Genomic DNA, 23,184 nt, shown 5'->3' with positions numbered 1-23,184 from the left:
CGCAGACAGGGGGAGAATGTGCAAACTCCACACAGACAGTCACCCGAGGGTGGGATCGAACCTGGAGCTCCAAGGCAGCAGTGCTAACCACTGACCTCAAGGATTGTTGATCCTTCATTTATAACTTTGTTGCTGATTTACCCACTAATCGAACATAACCTTTCACTACTAACCCTCTCAAAACCAGTCAAAAATGAAAACCTCTGTCGCTTTTCCTCTTTTGCTTTTTCCAGTTCTGTGAAAATTCTTTTAATTTTTCAAACTTTCTCTTCCTATGTGACACTGCTCATTTCAGGTTTAACTTCAGTGAATTATGATAGTTCTTTTCCATGGTTTAAAATTCGTCCTCTGAAAGGTGTCACAACTGCATATGATACTCTAGCACTGAGCTAACAACATGTCGTGCAGAAATTTGACATCACTCCCTGACCTTTACTTGCAGGTTATAAAACTTAGGTTCTCATTTGTCTTCTTTTATCTGTGCTTCCAGTTTTAAGATCTATCTATCTGTACATTTTGATCTCTCTGTTCCTCAACTCTGTTAGAAATCAAAAGGATACATATTTCTAGCCTGTGCTCCAATCTCCCCTTCCTCAAAGGTCAGTGAAAGGACGACTTTCCAGGTCCTTCCTCTTGTTATGTTTTTCTTTGTGCTTCTGTTAGTCTGAAATTGGTGACTGCTCACTGATCTTATGCCAATGAATTAGAAACATAGAAATATGAGCAGGAGCAGGCCATTCAGCCCTTCAAGCCTGCTGCACAGTTCCTTATTGTGGCTGTTTTCCCTGGAGTGTGGAGGCTGAGGGGTGACCGTATAGACCATATAAAATCATGAGGGTTATGGATAGGGTATAAACAAGATCTTTCTCCAAAGGTAGGGGAATCAAAAACTAAACGGTATAGGTTTAGGGTGTGAGGGGTAAAATTTAAAAGGGACCTAAGGGGCAACGTTTTCACGCAGAAGGTGATAAGTGTATGAAATGAGTTGCCAGAGGAATTGTTGAAAGCTGGAACAATTGCAACATTAAAAAGGCATCCAGATGGGTATATGAATCGGAGGGATATGGGCCAAGTGCTGACAAATGGGACTAGATTAATTTAGGATATCTGATCGGCATGGACGGGTTGGACCGGGCTGTCCAACTCTACAGCTCTATAATATGATTACGGATGATCATCCAACTCAGACCCCTGTTCCCACTTTCCTCCTCATGTCCTTTGATCACTTTACCCTCTAGGAACTGTATTTAACTCCTTCTTGAAAGATTCAATGTTTTGGCCTGAACTACTTTCTATGTCAGAGAATTCCACAGGCCGCTCACTCTCTGGGAGAAGAGATTTCTCCTCATCTCAGTCATAACTAGGCCACTCATCCTCAAACCATGACTTCAGCTTCTAGACTCCCCGGCCATCCTGAGTTCGCCCTGTTTAGGCTTCTTCGATTGTTTAAGGTTCCATGTAACCTTCCCGTCATTCTTCTAAATTTCAGTGAATATCGTCCTAACCAATCCAATCTCTCGTCCTACATCAGCTGTGCCATTCCAGGGATTAGTCTGGTAAACCTTTGTACAAAGAACAAAGCGAACACCTTTTCCCTGGAGTGTAAGAAGCTGAGGGCTGACCTTATAGAAGTCTATAAAATCATGAAGGGCATGGATAGGGTGAATAGATAAGGTCTTTTCCCTGGGGTGGGGGAGTTCAAAGCAAGGGGGAGTATTTTTAAGGTGAGAGGATAAAAATTTAAAAGAGATCTAAGGGGGAACATTTTCACACAGAGGGTGGTACGTGTATGGAATGAGCTGCCAAAGGAAGTGGTGGAGGCTAGTACAATTGCAACATTTAAGAGGCATTTGGATGAGTACATGAATAGGAAAGGTTTATAGAACATAGAACATAGAAAAATACAGCGCAGTACAGGCCCTTTGGCCCTCGATGTTGCGCCGATCCAAGCCCACCTAACCTACACTAGCCCACTATCCTCCATATGTCTATCCAATGCCCGTTTAAATGCCCATAAAGAGGGAGAGTCCACCACTGCTACTGGCAGGGCATTCCATGAACTCACGACTCGCTGAGTAAAGAATCTACCCCTAACATCTGTCCTATATCTACCACCCCTTAATTTAAAGCTATGCCCCCTCGTAATAGCTGACTCCATACATGGAAAAAGATTCTCATGGTCAACCCTATCTAAACCCCTAATCATCTTGTACACCTCTATCAAGTCACCCCAAACCTTCTTTTCTCCAATGAAAACAGCCCCAAGTGCCTCAGCCTTTCCTCATACGATGTTCCTACCATGGTGGTCTAATGAATAAATAACCACACTGCTGCTTACAATCTCATTGCTAATACTCAGACAGGATTTCTCACTTTCGCAGTCTGGAAAATTCAGAACTTTCATCTGTGATTTACCAATGAGAAAATCAATATTCAGAAGTTCCAAGGCCCAGGACAGCAAATTCTCACAATAGTTCTAACGTGTGTCAGCAGTTTAGAGGGATATGGGCCAGATGCTGGCAGGTGGGACTAGATTGGGTTGGGATATCTGGTCGGCATGGACGGGTTGGACCGAAGGGTCTGTTTCCATGCTGTACATCTCTATGACTCTATATGTGGAATTAGCTGCCAGAATCGGTGGTAGATGCAGGTACAGTTACAACATCTGAAAGACTTTTGGACAGGTACATGAATAGGAAAGGTTTAGAGGGATATGTGCAAAATGCAGGCAAATGAGACTAGCTTAGTTTGAGAAACTAGGTCAGCATGGATGAGCTAAACCAAAGGGTCTGTTTCTGTACTGTATGACCCTATGGCTCTATAACAAAAAGCAGTACAGCACAGAAACAGGCCACTTGGCCCATCAAGCCTGTAACAATGCATGATGCCTTTCTAAACTAACAATCTTTCGCCTCCACATGGTCCATATCTCTCTAATACCTGCCCATTCATGTATCCATCAAGATACATCTTAAATGTTGTTATTGTATCCACCCCCACCATCTCCTCTGGCAGTGTTTCCAGGCACTTACCACCTTCTGTGTAAAAAAAACCTCCCCCTCACCTCTCCTTTTAAACTTTCCCCCTTTTACCTCAAACCTCAGTCCCCTAGTAGTTGACATTTCTACCCTGACAAAAAGACTCCAACTAACTATTCTATCCATGCCTGTATTAACATCGTAAACCTCCTTCAGCCTCTGACATTCAAATGAGAACAAACCAAGTTTTTCCAATCTCTCCTCATCCAATGATGCCCTCCAACCCGGGCAACGTCACGGTAAACCATTTCCGTGTCCTCTCCAAAGCCTCTACATCCTCCTGAGGTGACTGGAACTGTACGCAATATTCCAAATGGGGCTGAAGTAAAGTTCTATACAGGACAACATGACTTGACAATTTTTATACTCTATGCCTCGACTGATGAAGGCAAACATACAGATTGTTGCTTCCTCTGAAAACAGAACAGCCTTCCTCAGATAAGAAGTCCAAAATTTCACGTGATATTCCAGAATAGAGTTTTCGGTGTTTCCAGAACTCCTTTCCATAGTTTGCCACCAGCCAGACATTACAATTAGAATCCCTACAGTGTGGAAACAGGCCATTTGGCCTAACAAGTCCACATTGACCCTCGAAAGAATATCCCATGCAGACCCATTCCCCTATTACACTACGTTTCCCCCTAACTAATGCACCTAGCCTAGGCATCCCTGAACATTATGAGCAATTTAGCTTGGCTAATCCACCTAATCTGCACATCTTTGGACCGTGGGAGGAAACCAGAGCACCCAGAGGAAACCCATGCAGACACAGGGAGAATATGCAAACTCCATACAGACAGTCACCCAAGGTTAGAATTGAACCTGGGTCCCTGGTGCTGTGAGGCAGCTGTGCTAACCACTGAGCCATCGTGCCGCTCATTAGCTGGTTGCAAATTTCTGAGCTGTCTAAAGCAACCGGAGGGAAACACTCACTGTTACTGGGGAGAGTTCCTCTAATGAACTCTTATGGACACTATAGATAGTCTTGCAAATAGATTTACAATTTCTCTGAAGACATTGAATGAGCTTCTTGTTTCCCAGGATATGGGTAGCACTGGCGAGGCCATCTCTCATTGTCCTCAGAGAGAAACAGAATTAATCTCTCGAATCCAGAATGACTGCCCTTCAGAAACCTGCTCTGAAGAGGAGTCAAGCAGCCCTTCAAGCATGAACTCTGCTTCTCTCTCCACAGATGTTGCCAGACCTACTGAATTTCACCAGCATTCTCTGTGTTTGTTTCAGATCTTCAGCAATTGCAGGATTTTGCTTTTATTACTAATTGTCCTTGAACTGTGTGGTTTGCCAGGCCATTTCATCAAGTAGCTAAGCGTGACAGGTAGGCCAGATCAGGTAAGGGCAGTAGTTCACTTCCCTCTGAGGCATCAGTGAACCAAATGGGTGGGAAGCAACAACTGAATGTATTTTTATGGCACGATGTAAGCTTTTGCTTTGTGGTGTGGTGGCATCCTCAAATCGTGGGCCTAAGCCTCTGGATTCCTGATCCATGATGGCACCACCTCATTTACACCTGTCATGCCTGTCACCCCAAGACTTACACGACTATGGGTCAAGTGCTGGGACTGGAATAGTGAGGTGTTTGTTTTTGACAGTGCAAACTTGATGGGCAGAAGGGCCTTTTTCTGAGCTGTGGATCTCTGTGACTCTATGACTCTCCTACATTACAATGTTGCCAACACAAGGTGACCAAATTAACTTTTCTCTCTTTCGAATGGTAGACCTATCAAAGTTTGCACATTGGGAGTGTCCATCTCCCATTTTTAAGTGTAACATATTCTGATCAATGCCATTCTTAAAAGTGACAGTGGAACCATTTTTTAAAAACATGAACCTGCCATCGGTGACAATCTCGTCAGTTGTAAGAGCCACTCCAACTGTTACCTTGGTAGCTTTCTGTTTCACCCCTGCAATGTGTATTGGGGAGCGATATGTGTACAATCACTTCATGTCTAACACATTGTGGCAAGTAAGAGTGGGGTATAATCAGAAGTGTATTTAAGAGGGCTGAGGACACACTCTTGCAGTGGAAAATTGGAGAAGGATAAATGGCCTGTGTGGGAAGGGTTTGTAGTGCTGTGCACGCATAAACTGATGTGTGATTGTATCTGACAGAATGAAAACTAACACCTACAGTTCCCAAGAAACTAGCAGAAAGGGTGTCCTGTTACCCTGCAGAGCAAAGCTTTCTTTCTCTGAAAATGTTCTTATTCCTTTAGGTCATACATGCCCTCAACTCCCTTCATGTTCATCTACAATCTGTGTTGGCTCAAAGTAGTCCCAAACAAAACAGTAATCAAAGTTTGGGAGAAGATTTGTAGCTCGGATGCTCGTTGTTGTGGTTCTGCTGGCCGAGCTGGGAGTTTTTGTTGCAGGAGTTCTAGGTGACATCCTCAGTGCTTGGGAGCCTCCTGTGAAGCGCTTCTGTGATGTTTCCTGTGATATGGACCCAATATACCGGCCACTGCAGCGGACAGCAACTGACAACCAGAAGCGGCAGAGACAAACCACTATAAATGTCGGAGGAAACATCACAGAAGCGCTTCACAGGAGGCTCCCAAGCACTGAGGATGTCACCTAGACAGGGGACGAAACGTTTGCAACAAAAACTACCAGCTCGGTGAACAGAACCACAACAACAAAACAGGAATGATAAGAAACGGAGACTGTGAATGACAGAGTTAACAGGATCCCATACCACAGTGAAAGCCTTGTCTACATATAGATACAGTCACAAAGTCTGCAAAATGGACTGAAATCACTGATTGTTATCTGAAAATCCAAGCTCATTCATTATCCTCCTCTCAACGACACTAAAGGCTGAACCCTATGGGGCAACACCAGAAATTCTGCTTCAAGCTCAAAAATACTAGACTTAAATATTCGAGAGCATTGAAATAATGTGACAAATTAATACAATCTTCAGGATGCTTGTAATACTCAACCTTAGAGAAGCACTGAAGGTAATTTCCCCAATGTTATCTGATGTAGGTACTGAAAAGTGAGGTACTCTTTCAATGTTCAATTAGTGAGACTCCTGTAGCAACCTTCCGATTCGCACGCATCATGTGAATTGAAATCAAAACTGATCCATTTTTCAAGGATTAGTGCACTGCAGCTGCAATCTGAAGGAAGTTCTTCAATGTGAACTCGTTCGGGTACATTCACTGCATCCCATTTGAACACTGCTGTTACCTGGTTCTCTCACACGGCTTTAATTAACAATAATGACAGTACAATAAGCAAGAACTCATGCGACCTGACAAAACATCTGTCAGAATTTTTATTGTAAACTCAACAAGACGTCAAACTATTAATGAGTCAGTGTTTAAAGAGCTAAAATTCCACATGTTTAAGCATTGTTCCCTCTCTTGTAAGCTGCAATAGATTAATCAGGCAATAAAAGGTGATTCTAATTGGCTATAAATTGCACAAAGTTCAAGTATTGAGAGGCAATGAGTCCTTGGGTGCTTCTGAAGTTCCTATTTCTTATGATTCGAATCATTTATTATTCCAACAGACTCTGTAAATAATAAGTGTCACAAATGCCCTTCCCTTTTGTGTGTGTAAGCAATGATAATAACCTTTAGTCTGGCTAATTGCTGTCATGGTGCTGCCCAGGCAGGAAATACTTTGCAACTGATGGTACCATTGTGTTTTCTTGGGGCATAAGTTGACCAGACAAATGGGTGATCCCAGGACTATATTATGTTGCCGGAGCATTCAATGAGCCATTCAAACAGGAAGGCTAGCTGGAAGTTGCTCTCCATTTCTTGCATGTTCAGTCCCTCAGCATGTGCTGGGATTCAGCCGGGTACATCAGTATCAGTCAGCATCCGTCCATTCCTTAACATTAGGAATCCGATCAAGGAGATCTGATGGATGCTGATGCAGCATTAAGTTAGGGCACTACCCTGGCAGGACCTGTAACATTGAGCAGTACAGCACAGGAGCAGGCCCTTCAGCCCACCCAGCCCTGCACCGACACATGATGCCAGTTTAAACTGACCCTATCTGCCTGCATACTGTCCATATCCCTCTATTCCCTGCTGCTGTCTAAATGCCTCTTAACCTTTGCTATCATACATGATTCTACCAGCTCCCATTGCCGCATACTCCAGGCACCTCATAGAATCCCTACAGTGTGGAAGCAGGCTATTTGGCCCATCAAGTCCAGCTTGACCCTCTAAAGATCATCCCATTCAACTCTTACATGGCTAACCCACCTAGCCTGCACATCCCTGGGTGCTATGGGTAATTTAGCACAGCCAATCCACCCTAATCTGCACATCTTTGAATTGTCAGAGCACCCGGAGGAAAGCCATGCAGATACAGGGAGAATGTGCAAGCTCAACACAGATAGTCACCTTAGGGTCGAATACATCCTGGATCCCGGTGCTAACCACTGAGCCACCTACCACCCCCTTACACAAAAAGCTTGCTTTGCACATCTCCTTTAAACTTTCCCTCTCTCAGCTTAAATGTATGCCTTCCGCATTGACATTCCCACCCTGGGAGAAACCCTGACCACCCATCATCTCCAGCCCTCTCACAACTTTATGCAGTTTTATCAGCTCACCCCTCAGCCTCCAACACTCTGGCGAAAACAATCCAAGTTTGTCCAGCCTCTCCCTGTAGCTAATACACTCCAATACACAGACAACATCCTGGTAAACCTCTGCAGAACTGCACATAATACTCCTAATGCGACTGACCTAAAGTCTTATACAGTTATCAAACCGTGGTTAAGTTGACTCTGATGTTGGTAGCGCTTCATGGAGTGGACTGTAGTTCGAAAAGGAGTCCGTTCACCATTGCTAATGTATGGCTGTTCAGTTTCTCCATTCTGAATGAAGTAGCTCACAGAATGCTTCACTCTCCCTCCAATGAGCTCAGGACTCCACAATGAGGAATGATGCTCAGGAAGAAATGTTCCCTTGTACAATCTCTTTGTGAAGAAGATGAACATTTCAACAGAACTTCCAGGACCTTCAGGGAGTGGGACCACAGACAACACCTGACTGCTCAGGTGTGCCACAGGTAGGTTGGCAGGATGCCAAGGTGTTAGAACACTCGGGCCCCCTGGCTGGAGGTGGGGCTGAGCGTGGAAACTCACATGGTATCAGAGATAAAGCAAAGAGCTGCAGGTGATCAGGATCTGAAACAAACAGGAGGGGTTGGAGAAACTCAGCAGGTCTGGTGGCATCTGTGGAGAGAGGAACCAAGTTAATGCTTCAAGTCTGGTGACTATTTCTGAAGAAGAGTCAGACCAGCCTTGAAATGTTAACTCTATTTCTCTTGCTACAGATGCTGCCAGACCTGCTGAGTTTCTCAAACAATTTCTGTTTTTGTCTCAAATCTGACCTGGTCTCTGGCCACCTTCTCTTTCACATGGAATGGGAGAATATTCATTTCCCTACCTTTCCTGCAGAAATGAACTGAAAAAGCGATGGTTCTCTAGGGAGAAGAATCTTATCAGGGAGTCGAAATGTTAACTTTGTTTCTCTCTCTATGGTACATTACAGCATATTTTCATGATGATGACAGCATAAAGTATTCTTAATGAATTGTTAAAGCTCCAACATTGTATCTGAGACCCATCAGTTGATCACCTAAGTTGCTTCATTCCATTTTGTATTGTTTTTTTCAATGCACTCTCCCCAGATCAGAATGGAAAGATACCACAGGGAGATATAAAGGTCATTCAGGAGAAAGCACCCCTGCTGGTTGAGGAATCTAGGACTATACAATAAAAAGTAGAATTGTGGTGTGAAATTGGGGAAGACTTTTTTGGGTGGGTCAAAGTTTAGAAAACTCTGTCCAATTGGCAGGAGATAAATCATTAAGATGTTAAATATTGGTAAGACCTTTGTCAACCGAAAGTATGAAGGGATGTGGTATAAAGGTGGCTATATGAAGCTGGGTCACCAAGCAGCCATAATGACAGTGAACAGGAACAGGAACAGGAATGAGCAGTTGAATGGCCTCCTCCATTCCTTCTCGCTTTACCTCCAGGAGGAGTTTCCTTCATTAACGAGGTTCCCAAGCACTAATGTGTAACTATATTGGCAATAATTGGAAATATTTCCATGCATTTTGACAACTTTAAAAATGCAGCCATTGGATATGGATGTCGCTGGCCAGGTCAGCATTTATTAATATCCATTAAGAATCAATCACATTCCTGTGAGTCTGGAATCACATGTAGGCCAGACTGGGTAAAGATGGCAGATTTTCTTCCCTGTGTGGCTTGGCCTACCATTCTGTGCTGCAGACTCTCTGTGGGTATCACCGAAATAAAAAAAAGTATCTTTTATTCTTCTGGCAATCTGAGCAAATGCCTGTAGAAAAAGATCTACTCTCATTACACCCTGCCTTTTTGAAGTAAAGCTGTAGCCTCAACCTAATGACTTTCTAAAGCTCTGGGCATCCTTCAATCTGTTTGGTTCAAAGTCATTGAAGTTGAATGACTTGATATTTGGAAGAGTATGATTTAACACATGGTCTTATACAATTACATCAACCCTGCTTGCTTCCCATACTCTGGGTACGCAGTTATATTTCACCTCAGGTGCCCAGTACTGATGAACTCCTTGAAGGATTGGGCTGAGTTTTAAATCACCCACAGCAACTGTCTACAAATGGAGAAATGACTGAAAATCTGGCAGAATGTTAACCATTCTTAAATCTTCAGGACAGAGTTTCAGGGTTCGGCATACAGGCCAAGAAAGGAATGGAGACTGCCGGCGGTGGAAGTGTCTCCAGTCAATCAAAGCAAACATCTTTGTGAAGTATTCCTCTGCCCCATTTCCTTTCTCACTGACTCACATGACAACATCATAACGCCAATATCTCACTAAAAGAGGTCAGTTTGAGCAGCACTCTTCAAATAATTCCTGCTTCTATAAGAATCCAGATCTGTGTGTCTGTGTGCGAGTGGGTGTGTGCGCGTGTGTGTGTGCGGATATGTAGATGGGTATATGTGTGTGTGTGTGTATGGATAGAGTGTGGGTGGGTGTGTGTGTGTGTGTGTGCCTGTGTAGGTGGGTGTGTGTGTGGATGTAAGGGTGTGTGGGTGTGTCTGTGTGTGTTTGTGAGAGAGTGTATGTATGTGTGGGAATGTGGGTGGGTATGTGTGTGTGTGGGTCGATGTGTGTGTGGGTGTGTGGATGTGTGGCTGGGTGTGTAGGTGGGTGTGTGTGTGGATGTGAGGATGTGTGGGTGTGTGTGTGCGTGTGTGTCTGTGTGTGTGTTTGTGAGAGAGTGTGTATGTTTGTGTGAGAATGTGTGTGTGTGGGTGGGTATGTGTCAGGTTGGGTTGGTGTGTGTGGATGTGAGGATATGTGGGGGTGTGTGTGTGCGTGTGTGTGTGTGTGTCTGTGTGTATGTGTGTGTTTGTGAGAGAGTGTGTATGTTTGTGTGAGAATGTGTTTGTGTGGGTGGGTCTGTGTCAGGTTGGGTGGGTGTGTATTGTTCACCAAATTTCTAACACCTCCAACAATCAGTGAATATCTCAATATCAAAGAGTTGCAGGAGAAAGAGCATGGGGTGAATCACTGAGAGAGAGAGAAGAGGAGATGACATAGGTGACCATGAAAGAACAGATATATAAGGGGTTGACCTTCAGCCACCACTGACTGAAACCTCATAGGGTTTCTACACAAAATGCCTTCCATGGAACTATGCCAAGCACCTACTCATGTCTGTGTGACTGCTATTCACATCTGGGCAATAATGCATGACACTTGATATTCCCTGCAGTCTAGTTTGGCTCATGTGGTAAGTGCAGGGTCACCTGTGGTAAACCCCTCCATTGTCCCAGATCCAAACCGAACTAACTCCTCTCCCCTAAAGGGCTTTAGGTTCGCATGGTCCTTAGTGTACATCAGTCTTGCTTGTTTGAATTTTGGACAGTTGTTGGGCCAAGCATTAAACCAACGCATTAATATGAGGGTTGTGACAGTAGGGCCCCCGGCAGTTTGGCATTGCAGCAAATGACAGCAGCAACTATGTGATATATCTATAAGGGATCTGCTCCAGATGTCCTCACTGGTTCATGGCACGTGACCTAATGGTATAAATATCCCAGGCCCATCTTACTGAGCTCTATCCTGTTGAAGCATGACATGCTGTTGGGAAGATGCTCCAGTCCATTTGAATTGCTCAGCATGGGTTCCTCTGTTTATGATGTACATATATCAATACATAGAATGCAATACAAGTTATTTAAATTCTTGAGTATGATGTGACCCGTATCTCATCGGAGAATAGGCACAGGAGTAGGCCATTCAGCCATCAAGTCTAACCCACTGTTCAATGAGATCGTGGTTGATCAAACAAATCAATGTCTTTTTGATACAGGAGGTAACGTGTGGATCACATTGTGAAATTTAAAGGTGATCAGGTCTCATGTTAGAAATGCCCCCAAAGGGAAAAATTAATTAAACATGAAAAGCCCGGAGCTCCAGGTTGAAGTGCACAAGATGAGTCAACCCAGAATGTCTCATTCACCACAAAACCAGAAACTCCTGGAGAAACTCAGCAGCTCTGGCAGCATCGGTGGAGAGAAAGCAGAGTTAATGTTTCAAATCCAGTGACCCTTCTTCAGATTGGACTCGAAACATTAACTCTGTTTCTCTCTCATACAGATGCTGCTAGACCCACAGAGTTTCACCGGCTATATCTGTTTTTGTTTCAGATTTCCAGCATCTTCAGTTCTTTGATTTATCTTGTGTCTCTTTGATAGTTTTAAGGACTTTGCTTCTCGTGCAGGTGACTGTGCTGTTTATCAGAGTCACCCTACAACCTTTTGACCAGGTGCCCTGCTCAAAATCAATCTGATAATTTCCAATATTTTCACACCGTGAGGTATAACCCCAGGAGATCCAATGCTGTCTAACATCGAGTTAGAATGGGGTGCAGGGTACCTTCTGACAGAATGAAATTAATAATTACAAATAATTTGAGTGGTTCTGATCCAATTCTCAAGCAATTTGCTCCATGGGTGGCTCAGTGATTAGTGCTGCTGCCTCACAGCACCAAGGATCCAGGTTCAGTTCCATCCTCGGGTGACTGTGTGGAGTTTGTACATTCACCCCATGTCTGTGTGGGTTTTCTCTGGGTATTCCGGTTTCCTCCCACAGTTCAAAAGTATACAGGTTAGATGGATTGGCCATGCTAAAATTGGGAAGGGTGTCTGGGGAAGTGTAGGCTAGGCTGGTAAGACCATGAGAACATAGGGCTAGAAATAGGCCATTCAGCCTATCACATCTGCCATTCAATTAGGCCATGGCTTATTTTCTCCTCATCCTCATTTCCTGCCTTACCGCCATAATCCTTGACTCCCTCACTGATTAAAATTAGTCTTTCTCAGCTTTGAGTATAATTAAAGACCAAACCTCTAGATTAGACCAAGTTGATTCCCAGTTCATTTCCTTTGGAATAAGGAGTGTATCCCTTTCGAGAGTTGGGGTATTTGTGCAGATAAGATCCCAGAATCCACTGGAGGGGAGTGTGTGCAGGCACTAGGGGTTCTCGGGTAGAGGGGGAGGGCAGAGGTGTCAGATGTCCTGTGAGGTTGTTCACTTTGCAGAATATTGTACGTACCGTGGAACTGTCCATCTCATCAAAAAGTGTTAACAAGTATCATATTTTGAGTGGGAGAAAGTGAGGACTGCCAATGCTGGAGATCAGAGTCGAGAGTGTGGTGCTGGAAAAGCACAGCAGATCAGGCAGCATCTGAGGAGCAGGAGAATCGACATTTCAGGCATAAGCCCTTCATCAGGATGCTGCCTGACTCACTGTGCTTTTCCAGCATCACACTCTCGACTCAACTTTTGAATGAGAATATGTAACCTGCAACTCAGAAATTTAACTAGCTGAACATTATTTAGGTAAAGCAATGGCCTAATGGTGTAATGGTTGGACTGTTAATCCAGAGACCCTGCTAATGTTCTGGAGACCTGGGTTTGAATCCTGTCATGGCAGATGGTGGAATTTGAATTCAATAAAAAAAATTGGAATGAAGAGTTGAATGATGACCATGAAATGATTGTTGATTGCTGGAAAAACCCAATCGAGAGAACAAACCTAAGCACCATAAAGCCTGAAATGTGACTGTTCAACCATTACAAAACCCTGGGCTTATGCCCGAAACGTCGAATTTCCTATTCCTTGGATGCTGCCTAACCTGCTGTGCTTTAACCAGCAACACATTTTCAACCCTGACATATCACCCTGACTGGCATAAATCCACAATCACTTAGAAAGAGCGAGAAGCTGTGTTTGTGTAATATCGCTGATGGGGTGAGGTGCCAGGAAGTTCTGTAAAGAAGAGTCACCAAACAAAATGTCACTCAGTCCTCAAGGCCAGCGAGGGTGAATGGGTTTGATTCCAGCCTCGGGTGACTGTCCGTGTGGAGTTTGCACATTCTCCCCGTGTCTGTGTGGGTTTCCTCCCACAATCCAAAGATGTGCAGGCCAGGTGAATTGGCCATGCTAAATTGCCCATAGTGTTAGGTACGTTGGTCAGAGGTAAATGTAGGGTATGGGAGTGGGTCTGGGTGGATTACTCTTCAGAACATTGATGTGGACTTGTTGGGCCAAAAGACATGTTTCCACACTGTAGGGAATCTAATCTCATCTAGAAATAGCCCCCTGGAAATGATGTAAAGGATGCTATTCTGAAAGTTGTGAGTTCTGATACATTGACGAAAGGGAATGTTCAGAGAGAGTTTAACTCCACAGCTGAGAGTCTTCACCTTTGGTACTTGGTAGAATTCCTGAAGAAGGGCTTATGCCCGAAACGTCGATTTCCTGTTCCTTGCATGCTGCCTGACCTGCTGCGCTTTTCCAGCAACACATTTTCAGTACTTGGTAGAAGAATTTGAAAGAATGTTTCCTGATGTCCTCCAACCTCATTTATGCAAAATCCAACTAAAAGAGAAAATTTGTAAATCAAACTCAACGATGCTTCAGAACATTTCTGTCCAGCAGTGAGAGTAGGAGGGTTTGAGTAGCCTAGAAGGGATTATACTTCAATGCTTGTGTTCTGTTGCTGAAATTATGAGGTTCTCAACTTTTGAAGGAAATTGCATTATGTTAAGTAAATCATTTTGATATCAAAGCTTAAGTAGGTCAACAAATACCTCCCTTCAGGAAACACTCCAAATGCATCTAACATTAATTTTTAAACAAAATATATAGCTGAACACTTAGATCTAAATACAAATCTTTGCTGATGACCTTGTGTTTACAGGAGGTGAAATAAGAATCTTCTCCACATTTACAGAGCACATCTAATTTGCTGATGTCACTTAAAGCATTAGGTTAAAATGGCAGATAAATGGATTTGGGTTATTCTTTTCAGCATCAGTAAAATGGACTAAGAAAACCACACAGAGAGGACAAGCTGGATTGTGATTGATAGGTGTCTAAAAGCTAACAACAGCAAGGTCACTATAACCAACACTATCTATCTGGGTAACAACACTGTGCAGATAAAAATTTATCAGAGAAGTGAATGCCTTCCAGATCACTTTCCCTGAGAAACCTGTGCACAGGTGATGAGTTAATATTAAAAAACCGGGAGACAGAAAGAGCTGGACAAGCTCCCTGGGTGGACTGCACCAGGGTGTGAGAGAGAAAAAAACAAAAGTTAACGTTTGAGTCCAATGTTTTGCTGCTTTGCTGCCCTGACCTGCTGAGTTTCTCCAGCACTTTCTGGGTTTATTTCAGACCTCCAGCACCCACCATACTTTGCTTTTCATTAGAAAAGAGGATATCTCGAAGAAGATGAGGGATTTCCCAGAAAAATCATCCCAATGGACTCAAATGAATTGCCAGGTCCTCACCAGGCTCTACTGGGGATAGGGGGTGGGTGGGAAAGGTCAACAGTTCTGTCAAATGCTGCCCAGTCAGTGACCAGTCCGACCTCTTCCTGGGCTATCCCAGCACTTGCTGGAACATGGCTGGATGCTGTTTAAGGTGGGGCTACTGGCTGTGATTATTCTTCCATTCTTGCCATTGCTGTCTCATCCCACAGTCACAGGAGTAAGACCAGAAGGAAATTGAAATGGCCAGACAAAAGTATTTTACTGCACTGTAGGATCTTTCTACTCCTCTGATCTTGTGGGTTTTTTTCTCTCATTTACCCTCCTGTCATTTCATAAAGTTACCCTCCATGAAGTCATCAAACGTCCCCTCTGCCAGACCCCTGAGAAGATGATGCAGACCAATGGAAGATACTGGCCACCATGGAGATGTAGGAATTAGAATGAATGTGAGTTCTGCACTTGGAACTGTTAATCGGGTCCAATTAAGGAGCTTTGGCTGACAGTTAAAAATGTGAGTGTCAGGGATACTGACACTGTGGCTGCCTGACTCTGTATGAGGCAGTCCTATGGTCAAGGATTGATCATGTGCAAATAAAGGGTGAAATGGTGACAGGATACCAGCCTCTGTGGAATTATTTCAGCAGGTCCGTGGCACCTTGTTTTATTTCCGGAGTTTCTACCACCTGGGGATAATGACAGAAACTCCAAGAATTTGTGCTGAGGGATACTTTAACTTTGGAGAAACTATCGCAGAGACACAATGGGGAAGGCTGCTGTCCATAGCCTTCCCACCATAATGCAACAATGGCCTGGTAAGTTCTAGAAGCCCTCGAGCCTTGTGCTTGTTATTAAACATAGGTACAGTAACTTAGAGAGTTGTTTAACTTGGACGGCTGGTTTGTGATGCAGAGTGACGTCAAGAGTGTGGGTTCAATACCGGCACTGGCTCAGCCAATCATTAAGGTGTTACCTTGCCCCTGACCAGAGACATGGTGACTCTTGGGTTGAACAATCACCAGTTGTCTCCATAGTGAGGGAGCAGTCCTCTGGGACTATGCTGACTTTACCATTTATACAGTAAATGTCAGAGGCATTGCAATTATACTGAGGACCCTAAGTATGCAGCAAGTTCTATGGAGAAAGATTGAATATTATTGTGTTATCCATCATGGCGGATCTGAAATATTTTGGAATGTACTTTTTGATATTTTCTGAATGAAGCATATCTTTGGGAAGACTAAGGCAGAGATTCTTCCCCTGTGCCTTGTTGGAGGAGCAGTTTCCTAAAGGGGAGGCAGAGTGTCTTTCTGAAAGCAAGGTATGACCTGCTCCCATCGACACAAAAATTCTCAACCTGTGGATCACAGCCATGCAACAATAGTCCAATGTGCTTCCCACTTTGCTAACCCAACATGGTATTGTCCACAGAATAAGACCTGGCTGTTTCAAAAGGGGAGGATTTCAGTCCTCAATGGCTTTTGCACAAGAATCATTTGAGTCGAAATCTATAAAGTCTGTGACCATGGTTCTAACGCACCCTGTGACCCCTCACTCCCTCCCACTCCAAAACAACAGAACAGCACATGGCAGCTACTGTCAAACTCTATGTAATTGCAGGATTCTCTCAAATGCACTTATACAGATTTATCTTTGGACACCTCATAACATTCCTGATATCGACATGAAGAGGATTTCACTGTTGAATTGTGTTTGACCTGCAGAAAATTATAAAATTGTTTACTCAAGGCAGTAAACTTGAAAACTCACAACCAAACCAACCCATCCTTGGGCACCATACAGTTAATAATGGTGGGTAAATTACTTCACAGGTCTCCTTTTATTGAGAAATCAGAATTTATGAATATGTTCAAGTCAGGGTCCTCCATTGCTGTTATGAGATGTGGTTATAACTATCTCTGCTTGGGTTGTGCACACCTCAGCAATGGTGCCACAGAGTTGAATCGCGAGTGGTCAGAATGCTTGGCATAAAGGGACCACAATAATTGCAGGAAGCTGGGTTCATTACAGCAGAGCAGGGCGGCACGGTGGCTCAGTGGTTAGCACTGTAGCCTCAAAGCAGCAGGGTCCCAGGTTTGATTCCAGCCTTGGGCAACTGCCTGTGTGGAGTTTGCACATTCTCCCTCTGTCTGTCTGGGTTTCCTCCGGATGCTCTGGTTTCCTCCCGCAGGCCAGGTGATTTGGCCATGATAAATTACCCATAGTGTTAGGTGCATTAGTCAGTGGGAAATGGGTCTGGGTGGGTTACTCTTCAGAGGGTCGGTTGGACCAAAGGGCGTGTTTCCACACTGTAGGGAATCTAATCTTTATAGATGTGTGAGGCAGGGGTTTTATGGCAGATGCATGTCAGATAAAACACATGGTGATTGAGAAAATTTAGATGTGGCAGGATTTCTGCATAAATCTAAAAATAATGAGTTTGATTTGAATGCATTTGAGACCACAATGCCATTCTTGTGCCACAATTATCTCCAGGAAGCCGTGCTTTTGTGGGTCTCAGGGAAAGCCAGTTTTGTCATTGTCTGAGACAGTTAGGCAACCGGTCATTTTATTCTTCACTAATTCCCGACCAAACTGTGGAGTTCTTCTGTACTTGCACAAATACAGTGCAGCATGGTGGGTCAGTGGTCCATGCTTCTGTCTCACAGCACCAGGGACCTGGCTTCAGTTCCAACTTTGAGTGACTGTCTGCGTGGTGTTTGCACATGCTCCCTGTGTCTGTGTGGGTGTGTTCTGGTTTGCTCCCATATGCCAAAGTTGTACAAGTTTGGTTGATTGGCCATGTTAAATTGTCCACAGTTTGCTAGGATGGGGGTGGGATGTTCTTTGGAAGGCAGGTGTGAACTTGATGGGCCAAGTGGACTATTGCTGAGTGGTAGGGATTCTATTTGATGAAGTGGAGGATCCTATTCTAAACATGAAACTTGAAAGGGTTCAGAAAAGATTTACAAGGATGTTGCCAGGGTTGGAGGATTTGAGCTATAGGGAGAGGTTGAATAGGCTGGGGCTGTTTTCCCTGGAGCGTCGGAGGCTGAGGGGTGACCTTATGGAGATTTTACAGACCTCCATGGAGGGCCATGGATAGGATAAATAGACAAAATCTTTTCCCTGGGGTGGGGAAGTTCAGAAGTAGAGGGCCAAGGTTTACGGTGAGAGGGAAAAGATATAAAAGAGACCTAAGGGGCAACTTTTTTATGCAGAGGGTGATACATGTTTGGAATGACCTGCCATAGGAAGTGGTGGAGGCTGGTACAATTGCAACATTTGAAAGGCATTTGGATGGGTATATGAATAGGAAGGGTTTGGAGGGAAATGGGCCGGGTGCTGACAGGTGGAACTAGATTGGGTTGGGATATCTGGTCGGCAAGGATGGGTTAGACCGAAGAGTCTGTTTCTGTGCTGTACATTTCTATAACTCTATATAAAGAGGAGCAATGTCATTGCTTCATCTTGTTAGCCTTGATTTCACCGTTTGTCTGAGATTCCAAACATCCAAATGAAAAAGATTTTTATTTCCAATCCTTGATTGTATGTCTTTGCAAGAGGTTAAGACTCCATTGAAAACCTTTAAATAATCTGTGACTTCTGGCAGTGAGTTTGAAGTTTGTGAATGTATTGCTTATCCAATTATTCAGTTCTTGCCTAGTCTCAATCTCTTCATGAATTTGAGGTCGTCTCACCTATTCCATAATATTCAGCAGATCGTTTATTTGCGTCCAGCTCCTGATCTTTTCTAGGTGTGCAACACTTAGACCAAATTAAAGGTAATTTGTAACAATGTGGAAATTCTCTGTCCGAACATTAATGGAAGATAATGCTTTTGGGATGGATTCTGTTTTTGTCCTCACTGTTAACCCATGGACGAGGGAGGGATTAGCTTTCTCTATTCATTCATGGGACATGGACATCACCACAGAGGACAGCATTTATTGCCTATCCCTAATTGCCCTTGAGATGATGGGACTGAACTGCAGTTCAAACAGGGTGTGGTACAGGTCACCTGTAGGCCAGACCAGGTAAGGATAGCAGATTTCCTTCCTTATAGGACATTACTGAACCAGATGGGATTTTAAAATAGTTCCATACTCACCATTACTGTGATGAGCTTTTATTTCTAGATTTATTGAATTAACTCAATTTTAAATTCTACAGCAGCCACCATGAGATTTGAACTCATGTCACAGATCAGTAATCCATACAATACAAGGTAGATTACTGGTCTAGTAACATAACCACTACACTACCGATTCCAGGTAGAAAGAGAAATATGGCATAAAATAAATCTCTTAAAATATCTGAAGATCAAATAGCCTGAAGAGGTAGATCCTTCTTGAGATCGTATTGCAGAACTAATTGTCAATTTATGATGAAATCTACAATCTCTTTATTTGTAGGAATTAAAATTTTTCCTTTTGCCTCCTGACTTTGACAGAATTTTATATCTCATTGACGATCGGAGGTGACAGAGGACCTTGTGTTTCTTGTTTAATTTACTTGGGTAGGAGCAGAACCATTGAATAGTAGGGGCAGCTATACGATTGCAGAATTCTCTCAAGTGCACATATACAGATTTCTGTTTGGACATCTCATAACATTCCTGACATTGACATGAAGAGGATTTCTCTGTTGAAATGCATGTGATGTGCAGAATAATGTAAAAATTACACAATTGTAATATCAAGCCCGTTCACAAGTCGATTTGTGTGGAAGTGGGAACACAATACAGGCCGGTATAAAACAGCTGCCACAAGTGTTAGGGAATGTTCACATGTCAGATCTTTCAAATTATTGTTCATACAGCCCTGTAGGGGTTCGTGTTTATAAGTCAGACATTCGTACATCAGGCACTGCCTTTATTTTTTATCAGTTCATGGGATGAGGGTGTCACTGGCTAGGCTAGCATTTATTGCCCATCCCTAATTGCCCAGAGGACAGTTAAGAATCAACCACATTGCTGTGGGTTTGGTGTCAGATGCAGGCCAGACCGGGTAAGGATGGTAATTTCGTTCCCTACAGGACATTACTGAACCAGATGGGTTTTTCCAACACTTGACAATGGACTCATGGTTACCATGTATCTGCTGCCTTTGACCTTCTAGATGGAAATGGGTCTTAATTTCAGATTCTAAGAGCCCTCCTTCATCCTGCAAAGTTCCATGTATTGGACGTGTTAGTGAAGTTAAATCTTACATCTTAATCTTGTAAGGAATTAAGGGATTCAATGGGCCAAATGGCCTTTCTTCCACTCCTATGTCTTATGTTCTAAACCCTCAGAGTGAATCATTGTTTGGGGCAATAAAAATTAAAAATGTCCACAGCTCACTCTCAGATTAAGAGGCACGACAATTAACCCCTTTAAATCATACAATCAGCTTGGCAAGCCACAGAAATCTGAGACATTTGAATATAACTGGAGATGATTTACAGAATTACAAAATTGGCAAGGGTACCTTCTTCAATGTAGGTTCAAAGGAGAGTCTTTCTCCAATTTGATGAGGAGAATCTATGTGCAGTGTCTGTTGGGGAGAGGGTAATGGGGCTTGAGTGTTAGATTAAGTCAGGAGCTGTGCTATCTTGAAAAGAACAAAAACTGTTAGAGTTTTATCACATTGAGAATTATTACAGCTATAATGTTCAGACCGAAAAAAAAACAGAGGACAACATTACTTCTATCCCTGATCACTGCTGCAATTTGTTCTTTCTTAATGTTGTTTGGTATGTGGTTTATAATGCATTTAATATTAAGTTGAATGGAACAACTACAACGTTTCACCATCACCAAAATATTAACACAGCATTTAAATAATCAATTAAAATAAAAAAAACTTCCATGCATTTTATTTAGGATGCATAGTTTAATGTTGAGATTTTAGAAATCAATGATGTGAGAGTGAAATCTCTTCTGAAGATGAGTGCTAAACGTTTCCATTGTTGTTCTTCACTCTCAGTAATCCTTTCTGCTGATCCTGTTGCATAAGGACAGGAACCTTGATGGTAATCGATAACTGTGACAGGTCCTCAGCAGCCACTGGGTGACAAGATGGCACCAATTCTCAAAAGGCCTCTCATATTTTAAGGAGGGCCCTTAACATTATTCACCACTAAAAAGCCAACAAATATGAATGTGTGCTTGGCTGCCAGTTAACACAGGGATACAAAATCTATCTGCTGCTCTCAATGTACGCCATTGCATTTAAACCTGAATCACTGTGCCAAAATAAGAGAATCCTTTACACTGAGCTAATGGCTTTGGTTTTGAGGTTGGCATTATAAATGGTCTACATATCTCTTCATTGTGGGTACGATTCTGAGAACTCACTTGTGCCCAGGTCTCAATGCAGATCAATGCCAGCACCACTTCTGATGCCAATACTTTTTGTATTTGGTGATTGGATTTGTGATCAGTGCAACCAACAGGTGTGGAAATGAATGGCATCATAAAGGTAGCGAGGAAAAACACAGAACCATGGGAACCCCAGCCCACAGCCCGCAGAGCACTGGGCACATTGGTGTTGAGTTCCTCATGAGGAGTAGATTCACGCATCCTTTTTCCCAATTAACAAATTGAATGTACAAAGGGAGCGCTTGCACTTATATAGACTTCTCATATCCTTAAAAATTCACCAAAGATTCTCAGACAGCACGTTCCAAACCCATGACCCATTTCCATCTAGAAGGACAAAGGCAGCAGATACATGGTAACACCACCCCCATGCAATTCCCCTCCACACCACTCACCATCCTGACATGGATATATTTCACTGTTCCTTCATTATCACTGGGTCAAAATCCTGGAATTCCCTCCCAAATGGCATTGTGGGTCTGAGAGGCATGGATTAGATTAGATTAGATTACTTACAGTGTGGAAACAGGCCCTTCGGCCCAACAAGTCCACACCGACCCGCCGAAGCGCAACCCACCCATACCCCTACATTTACCCCTTACCTAACACTACGGGCAATTTAACATGGCCAATTCACCTGACCCGCACATCTTTGGACTGTGGGAGGAAACCGGAGCACCCGGAGGAAACCCACGCAGACACGGGGAGAACATGCAAACTCCACACAGTCAGTCGCCTGAGGTGGGAATTGAACCCAGGTCCCTGGCGCTGTGAGGCAGCAGTGCTAACCACTGTACCACCGTGCCGCCCCGGATCTAACAAGGGAGTTGCCAAGGGAATGGTCTCTCTGGAACACTGATAGGGGTGTGGAGGGAAATATATCCCTGGTGGTGGGGTCCGTTTGTAAGTGGCGGAAATGGCGGAGGATGATGCGCTATATCCGAAGGTTGGTGGGGTGGAAGGTGAGAACCAAGGGGTTCTGTCCTTGCCATGATTGGAGGGGTGGGGTTTGAGGGCAGAGGTACAGGAAGTGGAAGAGATGTACTGGAGGGCTTTGTTGACCACCCAGGAGGGGAAATTGCAGTTTTTGAAGAAGGAGGCCATCTTGGATGTTCTATGGTGGAATTGGTCCTCCTGGGAGCAGATGGGGTGGAGGTGGAGGGATTGGAAATAAGGGAGAGCATTTTTACAGGCAGGGTGGGAGGAGGTGTAGTCCAGGTAGTTGTGGGAGTTGGTGAGTTTAAAGTAGATGTCCATGTTGAGTCGGTCACCGAATATGGAGATGGAGAGGTTCAGGAAGGGGAAGGAGGTGTCTGAGATCATCCAGGTGAACTTGAGGTCGGGATGGAAGGTGTTAGTGAAGTTGATGAACTATTCAACCTCCTTATGGGGGCACGAAGTGGCGCTGATACAGTCATCGATGTTGCGGAAGAAAAGATAGGGGATGATACCGGTGTAAATGCGGAAGATGGACTGTTCCACATACCTAACAAAGAGACAGGCAGAACTGGGGCCCATGTGGGTGCCCATGGCTTCCCCTTTGGGCTGGAAGGAGTGGGAGGATTGGAAGGAGAAGTTGTTGAGGGTGTGGACCAGTTCAGCCAGTCAGATGAAGATGTCAGTGGAAGGGTACTGGTTGGGTTGGCAGGAGAGAAAGACAGGATGAAGGATGTTTGCCTGAAACATTGATTTTCCTGCTCCTCAGATGCTGCCTGACCTGCTGTGCTTTTCCAGCACACACTCTTGACTCTAATCTCTAGCATTTGCATTCCTTACATTTGCCAAGGAGAGGAATAAACAGTGGGCATGGAGGCCTTTGTCGTGGCGGATGGATGTGTACAGGGACTGGGTGTCCATGTGAAGATGAGGGGTTAGGGACAGGGAAACGAAAGTCGTGGAGGAGGTGGAGGGTGTGGATGGTGTCCCGAAGGTATGT

The sequence above is a fragment of the Hemiscyllium ocellatum genome, chromosome 37 (assembly GCF_020745735.1).
Source record: "Hemiscyllium ocellatum isolate sHemOce1 chromosome 37, sHemOce1.pat.X.cur, whole genome shotgun sequence".
Lineage (NCBI taxonomy): Eukaryota > Metazoa > Chordata > Chondrichthyes > Orectolobiformes > Hemiscylliidae > Hemiscyllium > Hemiscyllium ocellatum.
The sequence above is the reverse complement of the archived record's forward strand: the minus strand, read 5'-3'. Positions refer to the sequence as shown.